The sequence below is a fragment of the Elaeis guineensis genome, chromosome 15 (assembly GCF_000442705.2).
Source record: "Elaeis guineensis isolate ETL-2024a chromosome 15, EG11, whole genome shotgun sequence".
Classification (NCBI taxonomy): Eukaryota; Viridiplantae; Streptophyta; class Magnoliopsida; order Arecales; family Arecaceae; genus Elaeis; species Elaeis guineensis.
In genome coordinates, this window is record NC_026007.2 from 57528234 (window position 1) to 57542515 (window position 14282).

The window sequence follows — 14282 nt, forward strand, 5'->3', positions numbered from 1 at the left end:
TCAGTTAAGTCTTATCGAAAAGATGGTTGATGACCTCTTCGTCTTCCATCGTACTTCGTAGAGTGAACTGACTTCTCTCTTTATTTTTTTTATTTTTTTTACTTTTTACTCAATTTTTCTACTCTAAAGCTTATTTTCGGACTCTCTATTTATAGATAAATTTTTCATAATTTTTTGGTAGGAAAAAGAGTCCTAAAACCCTTAAAAATCATTTTAATCTTCTAGGAATATTCCTGACCGTCGAATCAGCTTCGGATTGCCTAGATCTGCTCAAAAAATCTTCATTTTAATCCAAATCAAAGTCAGATCGAATGTCAGCCATTGGATCTGGGTTTTGATAAAGTTCTGATCGTTGGATCATGCAAAAGATCTCCTATTCAAAGTCGAGAACGTCCTCAGCCGTCCGATCGCTTGATGGATCGCTTTTGGGCCGTTGGATCGTGCAAAAACCCCTCTCCAGCTGTGAGACGCATCTGTGGACCACGTGAAGTTTCATGTGGATCGCATTCTGACTTTGTGGACCGACCGATCGGTCCACCATGCATCAGAGGTAATATTTTTTATTTTTTAGGATATTTTGGCTCGATTTTTGCTTTGATTTTTGCCTGAAAAATTAAAAAAAATATGCATTAAATTTTTTAAATTTTTTTTATCATTTTGGTGCTTAAATTACTCAATTATATTAACATCTATTTTTCATAAATATGCTCTAATTTTATTTTTTTTAAATTATTTATTTTTATAAAAAAAATTAATTTATTCATAAATTTAAGTTTTTAAGAAGACGTTAGCACCATAAATTACCAAAAATATCTTCAATAAATATAAAAATATATCACTTATCAATGACAATGAGAGGATAATGTGGATTATAAGTCTATGGATGATAAAATCTGATCTGCCACCTTGACTTTGGTTAAAGATATTTTTAAAATTTTTACATTGAATTATTAGAAATTGATTTATCTCTAGTCACATGATTTGATTTAACTCAGTTCAATAATGAAGATTACTTCTTCAAGTTAGTCATATTGACTTGTCTTATTTCTCAAATGTGAGAATAGTCATTTGACCTATTTGATTAATCGATCTTAAATTGTATATATTCATTGTCATTTGACCGACATCAGAAAATAAATAACTTTGTGCATATTTCAAAACAAGTGAAAATTTAGATTGAATTATCTGAGATTGGTTAAAAGAAATAAATATTGATTTCAAAAAAGTTCTATTTCATTGATATAAAAATAATAATTACAAAAGTTTGTTGGGTGGATGTCTGGTCAGGACACCACCTCCCAAGATCTTTTCAGTACCACGCGATGCAGCAGGAAGAAAGAAGAAACAGAACAAAAGAAAAAATAATCAAAATACGTGAATCAGCCACAAAAGGGCTCGTCTCCACGGGGCATGCAAACTTCACTATGAAAAAAAAATTTTACAAGAGGAGACCTCACCCTCAACCCTTGTACATCCAATTCTCTCTCACTAGAAGTTTTTCTCACAAAAGCTCTCTCTCTTGGAAGACCCCCTGAACTCCTGAAGTGCCTGGTGACCGCTGTCCAGAAGCCTCCTGCTCCTTCTCTCTCAGTACTTTCACCTCTCTCTCTCTTCTCAGATTCGTACGGCTCTGTACGGCGAGAAAACCCAAACCCCTACTTTACTATTCATCCACAGGCCCTTTTAAAGGGTTAAAACCTAATTAGATTAGGTTTAAGAGTCCTTAATCAACCCAAATTAGGTTTTGAACCATCGGATCAAAAGACAGATCAACCCACACCCTCCGATCGCGATCAATCCATGGAATAGTGCCGTGGACCGCGTGAAATGCGTGAAAAATGCCCGCACGGTCCACAGGCCCAGCCGTGGACCGCCCGATTCATGGTGGACCGAGGCAATTGGCCAGCAGGTCGCTGGGCCTGGGCCGGCCAGCTCCCGCGCATGGGCCTGGGCCGCGCGCCCGCCTGGGCCGCCCGCCCCCCTGGGTCGTGCGTCCCGCGTGCCGCCGCCTGCAGCTGCACCGCTGCCACCCGCCGTCGGTCGCCAGCGGTCCTCCGCCGTCTCGAATTTCGTGCCGACTTCAAAAGCTCGTATCTCCTCTATCCGAGCTCCGTTTTGGGTGATCTTGGTCTCGTTGGACTCCATTTTTCACCGCAAACCTCGCTATGGGCTCAATATAGGCTAAATTTTGAGACATCAAATCATAACAATCTCCATCTCGACTCGATATTCGGCCTCCTCCAAACTCCGAGAGCTTCTGGATCTCCTAGCCCCCATGCCCTAGGGTAATCGCCTGCTGATCATGGATGGACAAACATGGGAGTCGAACCAGGCTGCTCGATCCCATCTCAGTTGTATGCTGTGCTCCTCCTGACCTGAGACTTGCTCGGGGCATCATCCTGCGGTAATAGGAATCTTACCTTGCGACGTCGCCTCTCGTCCTCCCGAGTCTCTTGTCTCATGCCCGATCTGCCTCCTGGAGCTCCACCTCACTCTGGACTCCACCTGGCTCCCAAAGCTCTACCTCGCACTGGGCTTCCTGCCAGGTAATAATGTCCTCTGCTCTCATTCTTCTCCTCCAGCATAATCCTATCGCCGTGTAACACCCTCAGGATTCCTCCACCAGCTACCGTCCTGTAGCCTCTCGAATCCAGTATGCTAAGTGAGATAAGATTCCGTCTGAAATCGGGTATGTATCGGATCTCTCCCAATCTCCTCACTGTACCGTCATGTGTCCTCCAGCTGACCGTCCCAATGCCTCTGATCGCACAGCTCGATCCATCCGGCAGATATATAGTGCCCTCACTGTTCTCCAGGGAGTCAAACTGCTCCTCTCTGCAACATACATGATAGGGGCATGCAGAATCTAATATCCACTGCTGGGAAGAAGTAGATACCTCGCGAGATATCTCAAAGACATCTCCATCTAAATCGCTGTCGGCCGTCGCTACAGCAACCACCGTCCGATTTTTGAGTTGAGGGCAATCTCTGGCTAGATGCCCCAACTCCTCACACTGGTAACACCTAGTTTTGCTCAAGTCCCTTCTGGACTTGGACCGCCCTCATTGCGATCTCCTATCACTCCGTCTACCGCCTCCTGCTCCTCCAGAAGCCACCAAAGCTGAGCTACCGCCACCTGAGCTCGAAGCTGGGTTCTCCCTCCTGAGAACCTCGTTCTGGAGTATCTCCGCGGTGACCTCATCTATGTTGATAGTGCTCTTCCCCACTAGAAGAGCAGTCATCAAAGACTCGTACGAAGGGGGAAGCGACGTCAGTAAAACCAGCGCCCTGATCTTCTCCTCAACATTCTCACCAACGCTGAGGAGGTCGGTGAGGATCTTCTGGAAGTGGCTTAGATGCTCCTACACGTTCTGTCCCTCAGTCATCTGCAGTTGGTAAAACTGCCTCCAGAGGAAAAGAGTGTTGGTGAGAGACTTCGCCATATACAACTCCTCGAGCTTCGACCACAGCACCGTTGGAGAAGTCTCGCTCAGCACATGGATCACCACCTCATCCGTCAGGTACATGCGGATGGTACTCACAGCCTACATCTATAGCCATTTTCAATCCCGCACCTCCATGGTGGTCGGCTTCTCATTGCATAAGAGAGCATCGATCAACCCCTGTTGATGAGCACGTCCTTCACCCTTGCCTGCCACAAGGAGAAATTGCTCTTACCATCGAACTTGTTGATCTCCATTTTGATTGTTCCTATCTTCTCCATCTTCAGTCTTGCTCACCATCGCTGTAATCTACGTCTTTGTACCGCCTTGCTCTGATACCACTTGTTGGGTGGATGTCTGGTCAGGACACCATCTCCCAAGATCTTTTCAGTACCATGCGATGCAGCAGGAAGAAAGAAAAAACAGAATAAAAGAAAAAATAATCAAAATATGTGGATCAGCCACAAAAAGACTCGTCTCTACGGGGCATGCAAACTTCATTATGAAAAAAAAATTTTACAAGAGGAGACCTCACCCTCAACCCTTGTACACCTAATTCTCTCTCACTAGAAGTTTCCCTTACAAAAGCTCTCTCTCTCTTGGAAGACCCCCTGAACCCCTGAAGTGCCTGGCGACCGCTGTCCAGAAGCCTCCTGCTCCTTCTCTCTCAGCGCTTTCGCCTCTCTCTCTCTCTTCGCGGATTCGTACGGCTCTGTACAGCGAGAAAACCCGAACCCCTGCTTTACTGTTCATCCATAGGGCCTTTTAAAGGGTTAAAACCTAATTAGATTAGATTTAAGAGTCCTTAATCAACCCAAATCAGGTTATAAACCGTCGGATCAAAAAACAGATCAACCACACCCTCCGATCGCGACCGGTCCACGGAATAGTGCCGTGGACCGTGCGAAACGCGTGGGAAACGCCCACATGGTCCACAGGCCCAATCGTGGACTGCCCGATCCATGGTGGACCGGGGCAAATGGCCAGCAGGTCGTTGGGCCTGGGCCGGCCCGCTCCCGCGCGCGGGCCTGCGTGCGCCTGGGCCGCGCGCCCGGCTGGGCCGTGCGCCCGCCTGGGCTGCGCGCCCGCCTGGGACCCCCGCCCGCGTGGGTCGTGCATCCCACGCGGGCTTGGGTCGCGCGTCCCGCGCGCCGCTGCCTGCGGCCGCGCTGCTGCCGCCCGCCGCCGGTCGCCGACGGTCCTCCACTACCTCGAATCTCGTGCCGACTTCAAAAGTTCGTATCTCCTCTATCCGAGCTCCATTTCGGGTGATTTTGATCTCATTGGACTCCGTTTTTTACCGCAAACCTCGCTGTGGGCTCAATGTGGGCTGAATCTCGAGGTAACAAATCCTAACAAAGTTCACATCAGACTAATACAGAAGTTAAAAAAGAAAAGAAAGCAAAAATTCAGGCTTAGCCTGAGAATCTTCTACTGGAGGAGCCATCGAGTTGGATCCTTCTTTGGGAGGAGCTGAATTGGATTCTTCCTTGACCTTTTCCTCTGTGGGACCTTCGGTGATGATGACCTTAACCAGACTAGCTGGGACTTCGGTTGGAGGTGCCTCGAGAAAAGGAGTTGAAGAAAGTTGGGTGGTGGTGGCATCAGAAGTCACCTCAGCTGCTGCTTCTATAATTGCTTCTATTGTGACCTTATCGAGGTCAAGATCAGAAAATAGTTTGATGATTAAGCTCTGACAGCTCTTGAAGCCATAGTTGAAGGCTCCTTCCGAGGCTTCTATCACCTCATCCTAAAAAGCCTTCGAGTTCTTATGCTCCTCGATAAGTCGAGACATTCATTCCTTGTCCTTATCGAGCTAACATCGATACATGACTAAGGCCTTATCATGCTTTTCAATGGTGTCTTCAACCTCTTTCAGCTTGCCCTCTAGCTCGAAAATCCTTTCAATATTTTTCTACAGCTGATCATCTTGTTTGATTAGCTGATTATCTTTTTCATTGAGTTGATGTTGATTGTCCATCAGCTACTTATTCTTATCCTTTATTGTATCCATCTTTTCTTGAAGCTGTTTCTTTAGCCCCTCAACTATTTCCTTCTCTTTGGCAGCTTTCTTTTTTGCTGCCTTCTTGACCTCCTTGGCTGCCTTCTTGGCCTCCTTCTTGACCTTGTGCCCCTCTTCCAAGGATTTTTTATTCTCATAGAAGCATGCCATGTGCTCATGTAGCAGCTTGAAGTACATGGCAGACTGTAAAAATAACAAAAAAGAAAGATGATTAGATCGAAAAATATCAATGTAAAAAGAAGAGAAGAACAAAAAAAAAATATGGCTAGATCTGTAAAAGACTGATATAAAAAAAAGAGAAAAGAAGAGAAAAAAAAGAAAAAAAAAAGAAATGGGTACTTACGTCCATAATGCTAGTGAACCTATAGTTCGCCGGCTGATCTATAGAAAAATCTCTCCTCTGAGAGTCGAGATCTCTTTGGGGTATCATCTTGCCGAAAAGGTCTTGGGCTAGCCTTGGCATCTCCAGAAGTGACGCCTTCGTCAAGTCTATCATCTCTGATGAAGTGAATGGCAGATTCTCTGGTGCTTGAGACTTCAAGCATTGGTCGACTGGCTGAGCCGCCCTGACTAACATCGGAGGAGGTGCTGGGGAGGACCCCTTCTGTTGTGTTGGTCCCTTAAGAGGTGGTAGTCAAATCATCTTGGTTGATTGATGAATTGGTTTTAGGATGATAGCAGAAATTGGTATGGTGTCGCTGTCAATGACTAAGGCCCCGGATGATGGTCGGGAGCTAGTCGACCTTGAAGGAGCAATCTTCTTGGTCTTCTTCGGTGCGGGGTCTGTAGCAAGCTGATCAGGTTTATTTTTTTTTCTTATCAACCTCCGCCAACCTCTGCATGTTGAACTTCATTATTTTTGTTATATGAAAATAAAAGTTATTAGTGGATAAAGATATTGATGAAAAATGATAAAACTGTTGAAGAAATCGACATCGGACTTACCCTAGGGAGAGACTTGACTGATGTTGGCTTCAAGCAAAGACTGATCCATCATCAGTAAGTTCATTTTATGTACTTTCATACCCAGAAGCTTTGCAAAAGCCTCCTTATCCCCATGATGTACTTCATTGTGTGAGTTTCATTTAGTTTCGGGGGCACGTTATTTACACTTGAAACCCCATTAAACATCGGAGGAAACAAAAAAAAATGATTTTTTCAGTTGTGAATAGAAGAAGGGCAGGACTGAATTTACACTTTGGCCGAGGTGAAAAATACTACTAGTCTTTTTCATATGGATGTTTCTTTAGGATGAAGATTGTCCTAATGACAGAAATCCTAAGTTTTATATGGTGAAAAATTTACTGTAGATAATGAAAACTATTATTGTCCTAATGGCATTGGAAGTGACTTGAGCTAGGTGGATTCTATAGAAGTCAAAAATATTGCTGAAAAAAGGATGTAAAGGAAATCGAAGATCAGACTAAAGTCCTCATCGTAAAATACGACACAGCCATTCGGAGGTTTAGTTACCTTGCCATTCCGACCTAATTCTATCAGTTGGAACTCTTCAGGAATAAAATATTTCTCTCTAAATTTTTGAAGCTCGATGTCGGTCAGAACAAACTATTCTACAGTTGGATTGAGGTAATCGATGAGTCTCCTTATAGGAGAGTCAAGATTATTCCGACCTGAGGTGCTGACCTTGGTTGCTACCTAAAGTGGACTTTCCACCTCAAAATCGAGCAGTGGTTGGATTGACTGAGGTATCCGACTACTCTAGCATTGGTTCTACTATTGAAAGATATTTTGATGAAAAGGGAAGCACAAAAATAGGTGAGAAAGAAAAGGACTTGAAAGGAACAAAAATAGAAAAGAAGAACTATATAAAAGAGGAAAGAGGAGACTCCAAAACCCTAAGATCTAAATTCTACGGAATGTGGACAGAAATAAATACCTAATGAAAAGGAATAGACTCGAAGAGGCCTTGGTAAGGACTTTCCACTTCTTTCTCTTCTCTGGCTCCGACAACTTCAAGAGACCTTCTCCATCACCAATGACATAAGGACTTTGGAGAAATTTCAACAGAGTCTTAGCAGCGGAGGAATAGTAAAGTGATTTTTAGCCATAGGACAGGTCTCTTTATAAAGGTACTCAACGACCTAAATTGATTTGGTACACCATCTGATTGGTGCCACTTGTCGGCCATCTAGTGAATCTGCAAAGAGCTGTTTCGATGCATCTCTTCCTGATTTAGCCACGTAAGCAAGATTCGTGTGATAACTGAGTCCACCAATCATATTTTGACACTTGGCATGCACGTTTCAAGGGTCAGCTACTCAGATATTTGTGAAATCTCGATTTTTCAAATACCCATCATTACTCCGTACTGGCAGGGTGGTTTTAAAGGATGGCACGTCACTTTGAATGATTAAAAAATTAATATTTCCAACCGTCGATAGGACAGAGCATTTATAGTGACAATACAGATTGGATAAGATCTTTGAAAAACTTTCCACGTCGATGTAAAGCATTTCACTTTGGCCTGAAAAGTGGGGGGCATATGTTGGTATATATTATTCAACCTCATATTATTGAGTTAATGGCACCCTCAGTTTACATTGACCTACGACCGATCTGTATCATCAGTGCTATCTTTTAAGTCGACTTAATCCAGAACTACTAATAGGTAGGACACCCATCTCGATTTATGTCCGATCTACTGCTCCTTACTTCAGTTATCGTTCGACATGATTATTAACACCAAAAGCATGACATCCAAATCAGATGGTTATTGATCTTGGCTATTCCACATCAATCTGCTATTGATGTGCCATCAGAAGTATAGACGGTTATCTAACAATTATCATTCGGCTCAGCAGTAATTGTCTTTCAGTTGTATTTTAGCTTATCACCACATGGGTAGCCACCCCACAATTTCTGTACAGCTAGCCACAACTTAACGATCTAATAGCCTAATAGATCTCTAATGGTCTAACGGCCTAACCGATCTCTAACGGCCTAACAAACTTTTCTTAAGGCCTAAGCGAGCTCTCTCTATATAAAGAGAGATAGGATGCTCTACGAAAGGTAAGTCTGAATTCATAAAGATAAAATTCTACTAAATTTTTTACTGAAAAATCAGAGTTCTCTCTACTCCTTTCTACTCTCAAATTCTCAATTTTTACTTTCTACTTCTTCATTTCTACCACCTATTCTCAATGCCTCGGCTGACTTAAGCATTGGAGGATCCTAAATCGGAGGGCACCTCACGGTTATCGGACTTCTTTTGCAGATTATGCTTTCGGTTCAACCTCAACTCTTCAGCTCGGTTTATTACTGATCTCGCCTCCGGAGTTTCGCAGCAACAGGAGTCAAAGATTTTTCCTTGTTATTTTGAAAGTTTCATCTTAAGTAGATCTTTGTCCAAGCCACTTGTAAACTGTATCAAAAAAAAAAAGAAAAAAAAGGGAGCCACTCCTAAGTAAACCCCTTCTTTCTTAGTGGGAGACTTTGAAGGTTGGGCAGGAGGACTTCTAGTCGTGGTGTAGTTGACCCAAAGCTTAAGTTAACTTGGAAAGTGTTGCTGGAAACGTAAACCTTTACCTGAGATGATATCATGAGTAACTCCATTTTCTAAGCTAAGTAGAAATGCTTGCATTTACCCAATTTGATCCGACTGTTACGTTGGCGTGCCGGGTGCGGATGATATGAGCTTATTGTTTGGGTCAAGATCTTTTTCGTAAAATCTCGGTTTGTATTGCTATCGGGCATCCATCAATATGATGTCGAAATATTAATCAATATTTTCTAGTATCTTTTTTATTTCTTATATAGATATTTTGAAGAAGTTATAAAATTAATATCTTATATTAATTGGTAATTGTGGATTAATTATATCAACCAAAGTTTCAATATCTCTATTTTAAAATATTGGATGAGATCATGCAAAATCTGAGATCTTTTCATATTTTCTTTTTCCAATGTGGGCTAAAATAAATTGAGATAGTGGTTAATCTCAATCTTGGTCCCTCGTCAAATTAACCATCTGATTTATTCAGCAGGGCTCAAATTAAAGGTGTTATTGATAATTTAAGAACTTTCAACAACTTTACAAACTGAACTGTTCACACATACAAGGTATAGGATTAGCTATTTCTGTTTTCTTTGAGCTTTTATCAATATGCTTTTATAATTTGATAATTAGAAATAAACAGATTCTAGTATCGTCACTAGTTGGCACTTTAAAATAATGCAACAAGTATATTTGCAAGTGAAGCTGGAATAGATCAATCAAACTGGTTACGACTCAGGCCCCATGAGACGGCCTTGACGATTAGGATGTGTGATGCCCATATCTGGTGGAAAGCTTCCTTAAGGATTACTTTCTGCCTCAAGCAAATACCAGTGATGAGATATTGTGGGCAGACTCGAGATCATTCATGTATGGTTTCAAATCTTGATGGGACATCGGGACATCTCTCATGGCATCTGGACGGGATACCTAGTATAGAGATAGGTTCATGCCACCATCTTGATCAGCCCATCTTAGGACACCTTGTCCCAATTTCAAGGCAGGATGGGTCCCAATTTTCAAGGCAGGATGGGACTCAAAACCTTGCATAGTGGATGTCCTTTCCAAATGGAGTTAGAGTGAATCTAGTAAAAACTGTTGTTGCAGCCGATTAAATCAGGCTCATGAGATTGGATCCTGAGTCACGTGTCTCCCGATCCGACCCGACATATCTCTTGATCCAATCCGATGTGTCCCTGATTTGTGCGAGACTGCATGATTTTGTATTTAAAAAAATATCTCACTGTGAGAAGGAAAGCTTCAAGTCTTATAAAATAAAATTATCTGATTGGATAATCAATGTGAGACAAAAATCCGTATCTTCTATAATTATTTTTGGAGATTTAGATTCTGTTTGAGATTGTTTTTGATGATAGAATTTTTGGAAATATGTCAAGCTTCGACAAAGACCAGATATCCACTGGATCAATGTTGCCCACAGCTTTAGCTGGTTGTACATCATGCCGATCGTTCTTAGCTCAACGAAATAAGTAAGGTTTGACGGTATATCCCCTCGGAAATAAATTGGCATCCTGGTTGAGATGTTTCAGCTGGCGCAAATAGCCCAAAGAAATTGCGATCGATGGTAAGCTATGGTCACCGAGGGAAGGAAAAATGGAGCCTCTCGCTAGCAGAATTGGATGGTGTCATTCCACGAGCTCAGAGCTCTATGGTTATAAGGAATTATATGATCATTGAAAGCTACTAGTGCTAAATAGTTAGTTTAATTTCTGAAAAAAAAAAAAAAAAAAAAAGACTCCATCAACATCGACCCCAGATAGCATTAGAAAGTGAGAGGACCAGAAGGACAGAAACCATATTTTCCTGTGGACGAGAAACCATGCAGTCCTGCTTCGGAGGTATCGTCAAGAGGACCCAAAAAAAAAAAAAAAAGGGTAGTAAGTGCTATCTTTGCCATGACTAACCAAATCAACGTTCCACTAATCAAGTAAAAGAAAGGTCATGATTTGCAACGCTTCCAGTTTTATCAAGAAAAAAAAAAAAAAAAAAAAAGATTGTGTTTCTAATGCACGTGAGACTCCATTTATTAATTGGAAGTGATGATGACAAACTGGTAGTCGGAGGTGGGGAATTTGGGAGCCAGTGCCGCTTTTGACTCGCATTGTCGCAAACAATTTGAAGGTCAAGGATACGTTCTTCAGATATGTCGGCCACTCGAGAAAAATCCCGTCGAATCTATTGACAAGGACTGTTTGCCTTTTGACCAGGATAACGTTTCTTTTTTGAGCAAACCCCCTGACACCTTTGCCCGTAAAGTACTCCATTGGTTAATTAAGTCCGTAAAAATAAGAATGCATTTGATTAGTCATTAAAAAAAAATATATTTTTTAAATTTTTTAATTTTTAAAAAATAAAAATAAAAAAATAATATTCGGTAATATTATGAAAAATAAAAAATAAAAATAAAAAAATTAAAATAATTATTTTATATATAAAACAGAAAATTTTTATTTTTTAAAATTTGATTTTTATTTTTTTATTTTTTCGTATTTAAAATGTCAAATCAAAAAGTAAAAATTTTGAATTCTTATTTCCCATCGAACTCTTCATCTCCTTACTTTCTTCTTTCTTCTTTCTTCTTTCTCGAATCTTTCTCTCTTATCGAGCTCTTCACTTATCATCCCCAAACGTTACTTTTTATTTTATAGCAATGTAGTTATCAAAAATATTTTTTATTTTTTTATTTTTATTCAATAATAAAAATTTAAAAATAAAAAATATTTTTTAAAAATTAAAAATTAAAAATTAAAAATAAAAAAATATAACCAAATGTATCTTAAACAATCATTACCACCGATCTAGCTTTTTCTTTATTTTTTTTTAATTATTTTTTTGATGGAGCCCAGACCTCGCTTAAAAGATCTCATCAGATCAACTAGATCGAGACATTCCCTTCTTGAATCTCCTACGCGGAGTCCCCACCCATTCAACCGTAGTCCTTGCCCAAATCTCATACTGATTTTTATCTAAAGAGTATGATACCAGATACTGATACACTTTGTGTTGGAAACAGATTGTCTAGAAATCGCTAAGTTCCCATTTTTGTAATTTTACAATAGTGTTATAAAAAAAAAAACATCTGTTGAATGAAAAGATCTTGTCTAGATCGTAGTGTATAAGCCTACTGCCTTAGAACATGATCCGCCCTCACGTACAAGTCTACAACAATTTTGATCCCAAGGTATGATAATGCAGTTCAATCCGATCATTCTCTAACAAACACAATCGCTAAGAGATTTGACTTGAATGACCTTCAATTAATCAAAAAAAAGGAAGAAGATGGAAGAAACTTAGAAAAGTATAAAGTGTGGAAACAGAGTCTCTATCAGATTGCAATAGAACGCATCAAAAAAAATAGATGCGTTAGTATTTTGGATATATCGTAGAGAAGTCTATTTATAGATTATCAAGATGATCAAGGAGGTGCGATGGTTCCAAAGATACGTATGTTGAAGATCTGATACCAATTTATTACAGCAAAAAGAAAGAAGAATAAAAATATGACACAATCAAATATATAGATCATCTCAAGGCTTGTCTCTATGAGACATGCAAGCTTCACTATAAAAGAAGAAAATAAGTACAAGAGGAGATCTCACACTCTCAACTCTTATACACAAATCTCTCTCAACAAGAAGCACAATTCTCATAAAAACTCTCACAAAATCTTCAAAGAGACCCTCTCATAAGCCTGCCGTGCCAAGATCCTCGACGCTTGTGGATGCTTCCTGTAATGCTCTCAATTGCTACATCGTGTCTTAGCCTCTGCTCCTACACTCATGGTCACTCCCACGATCATTCCAAGATACTCTCGGCTGCTGTTGATGCCTCACTACAGCTGCTCATACTAAGCTGACAAAATCTTCAAAGAGACCCTCTCATAAGCCTACCGTGCCAAGGTCCTTGACGCTTCTGGATGTTTCCTGTAATGCTCTCAACTGCTACATCGTGTCTTAGCCTCTGCTCCTACACTCATGGTCACTCCCACGATCGTTCCAAGATACTCTCGACTGCTGTTGATGCCTCACTGCAGCTGCTCATACTAAGTTGCTTGTTCTCTGCTCCACAGCCTCTCAGACCTCTTTTCTAGGTCCAAAATCTAGTCTGGATTGAAAACAGGCTTTCATCAAGACTCAGCAACATCCTTGACCATCCGATCACTCTCGCATGCTTCCCTATCTGTCTGATCGTGCAAGATCATGAATAAAACCTCCTTGGACCACATGTGGATCTCTCCTGGCGTGAATCGCAACCACTCCCGCGTGCGCCACATGTTGTGTGCTCGTCCACACATGCGTGAGCTGCGATAAAAGGCTCCTGGACCACGGCGGTCCATGGAGGATGCATGGACCGCATTTCTCCCTGCGGTCCATGGTGGACCACGATACGAAACTAGGTGCATGGGCGCGTACCTGGATCGCATGCCCATGCGCGTCCTAGACTGCACGCCTGGCTGGGCCGCACGTCTGTGTGCTGGCCCAGCACGCTGCAGACCCCACTGGCCTCATGTGCTGTAGGCCCCCCAGGCCTAACAAGCTGTAGGCCTAGGCCGTGTTTTATGGGCTCTTCACGTCTGTGTTTCTCTGTTTTGGGCTTTTCTCCTGCTGTGGGTCAAATTTGAAGCGCCAAACACCAACAATCTCCATCTTGACTCGACATCCAGTGATCGCTATTATGGATGATCAAAAAAAAAATCCAATTCAAACTATATAGATAGGATGAGTCGGGATCACTTTTTCGGAGATCTAGGATAATTGTTGAAGTAATAAAAGAGAATTGATTATAAAAAAATTTAAAAGTAAAATGACATGAATTAAATTGCAAGTTTAAAGTAATTTGTGAATGAAAGCAAGTCAGAGAGATAATTCAAAAATTTTGAATCCATCATGGAAGATAGATTTTATTTTCTTCTCTTTTATTTTACAATATTAATACTTGTGATTAGAATATTAGTATAGTTTATCTCTGAGAGATACGGACCGTATCCGTAGATCATGGCTTATCCATTTGGAGTATAAATTATCTAAATCTAATTACAAAATATAAGGTTTAATCTAACATACTACGATCTATCTCTCTTAGACACGTACCATATCTGAAGATCACGGTATATCCGTAGAGGGTATGTGCAGGCTAGATCAATACCTCAGAAAAATAAAAAGATATGAAATAAAAATATAATTTTATTACATAAAAATTAAATATATAAAAAAAATTCATTTATAGGCTTCATCGTCTTTTTGAGTTGGAGGTGTCTAGCCATGCATAGAGATCTCCAGCT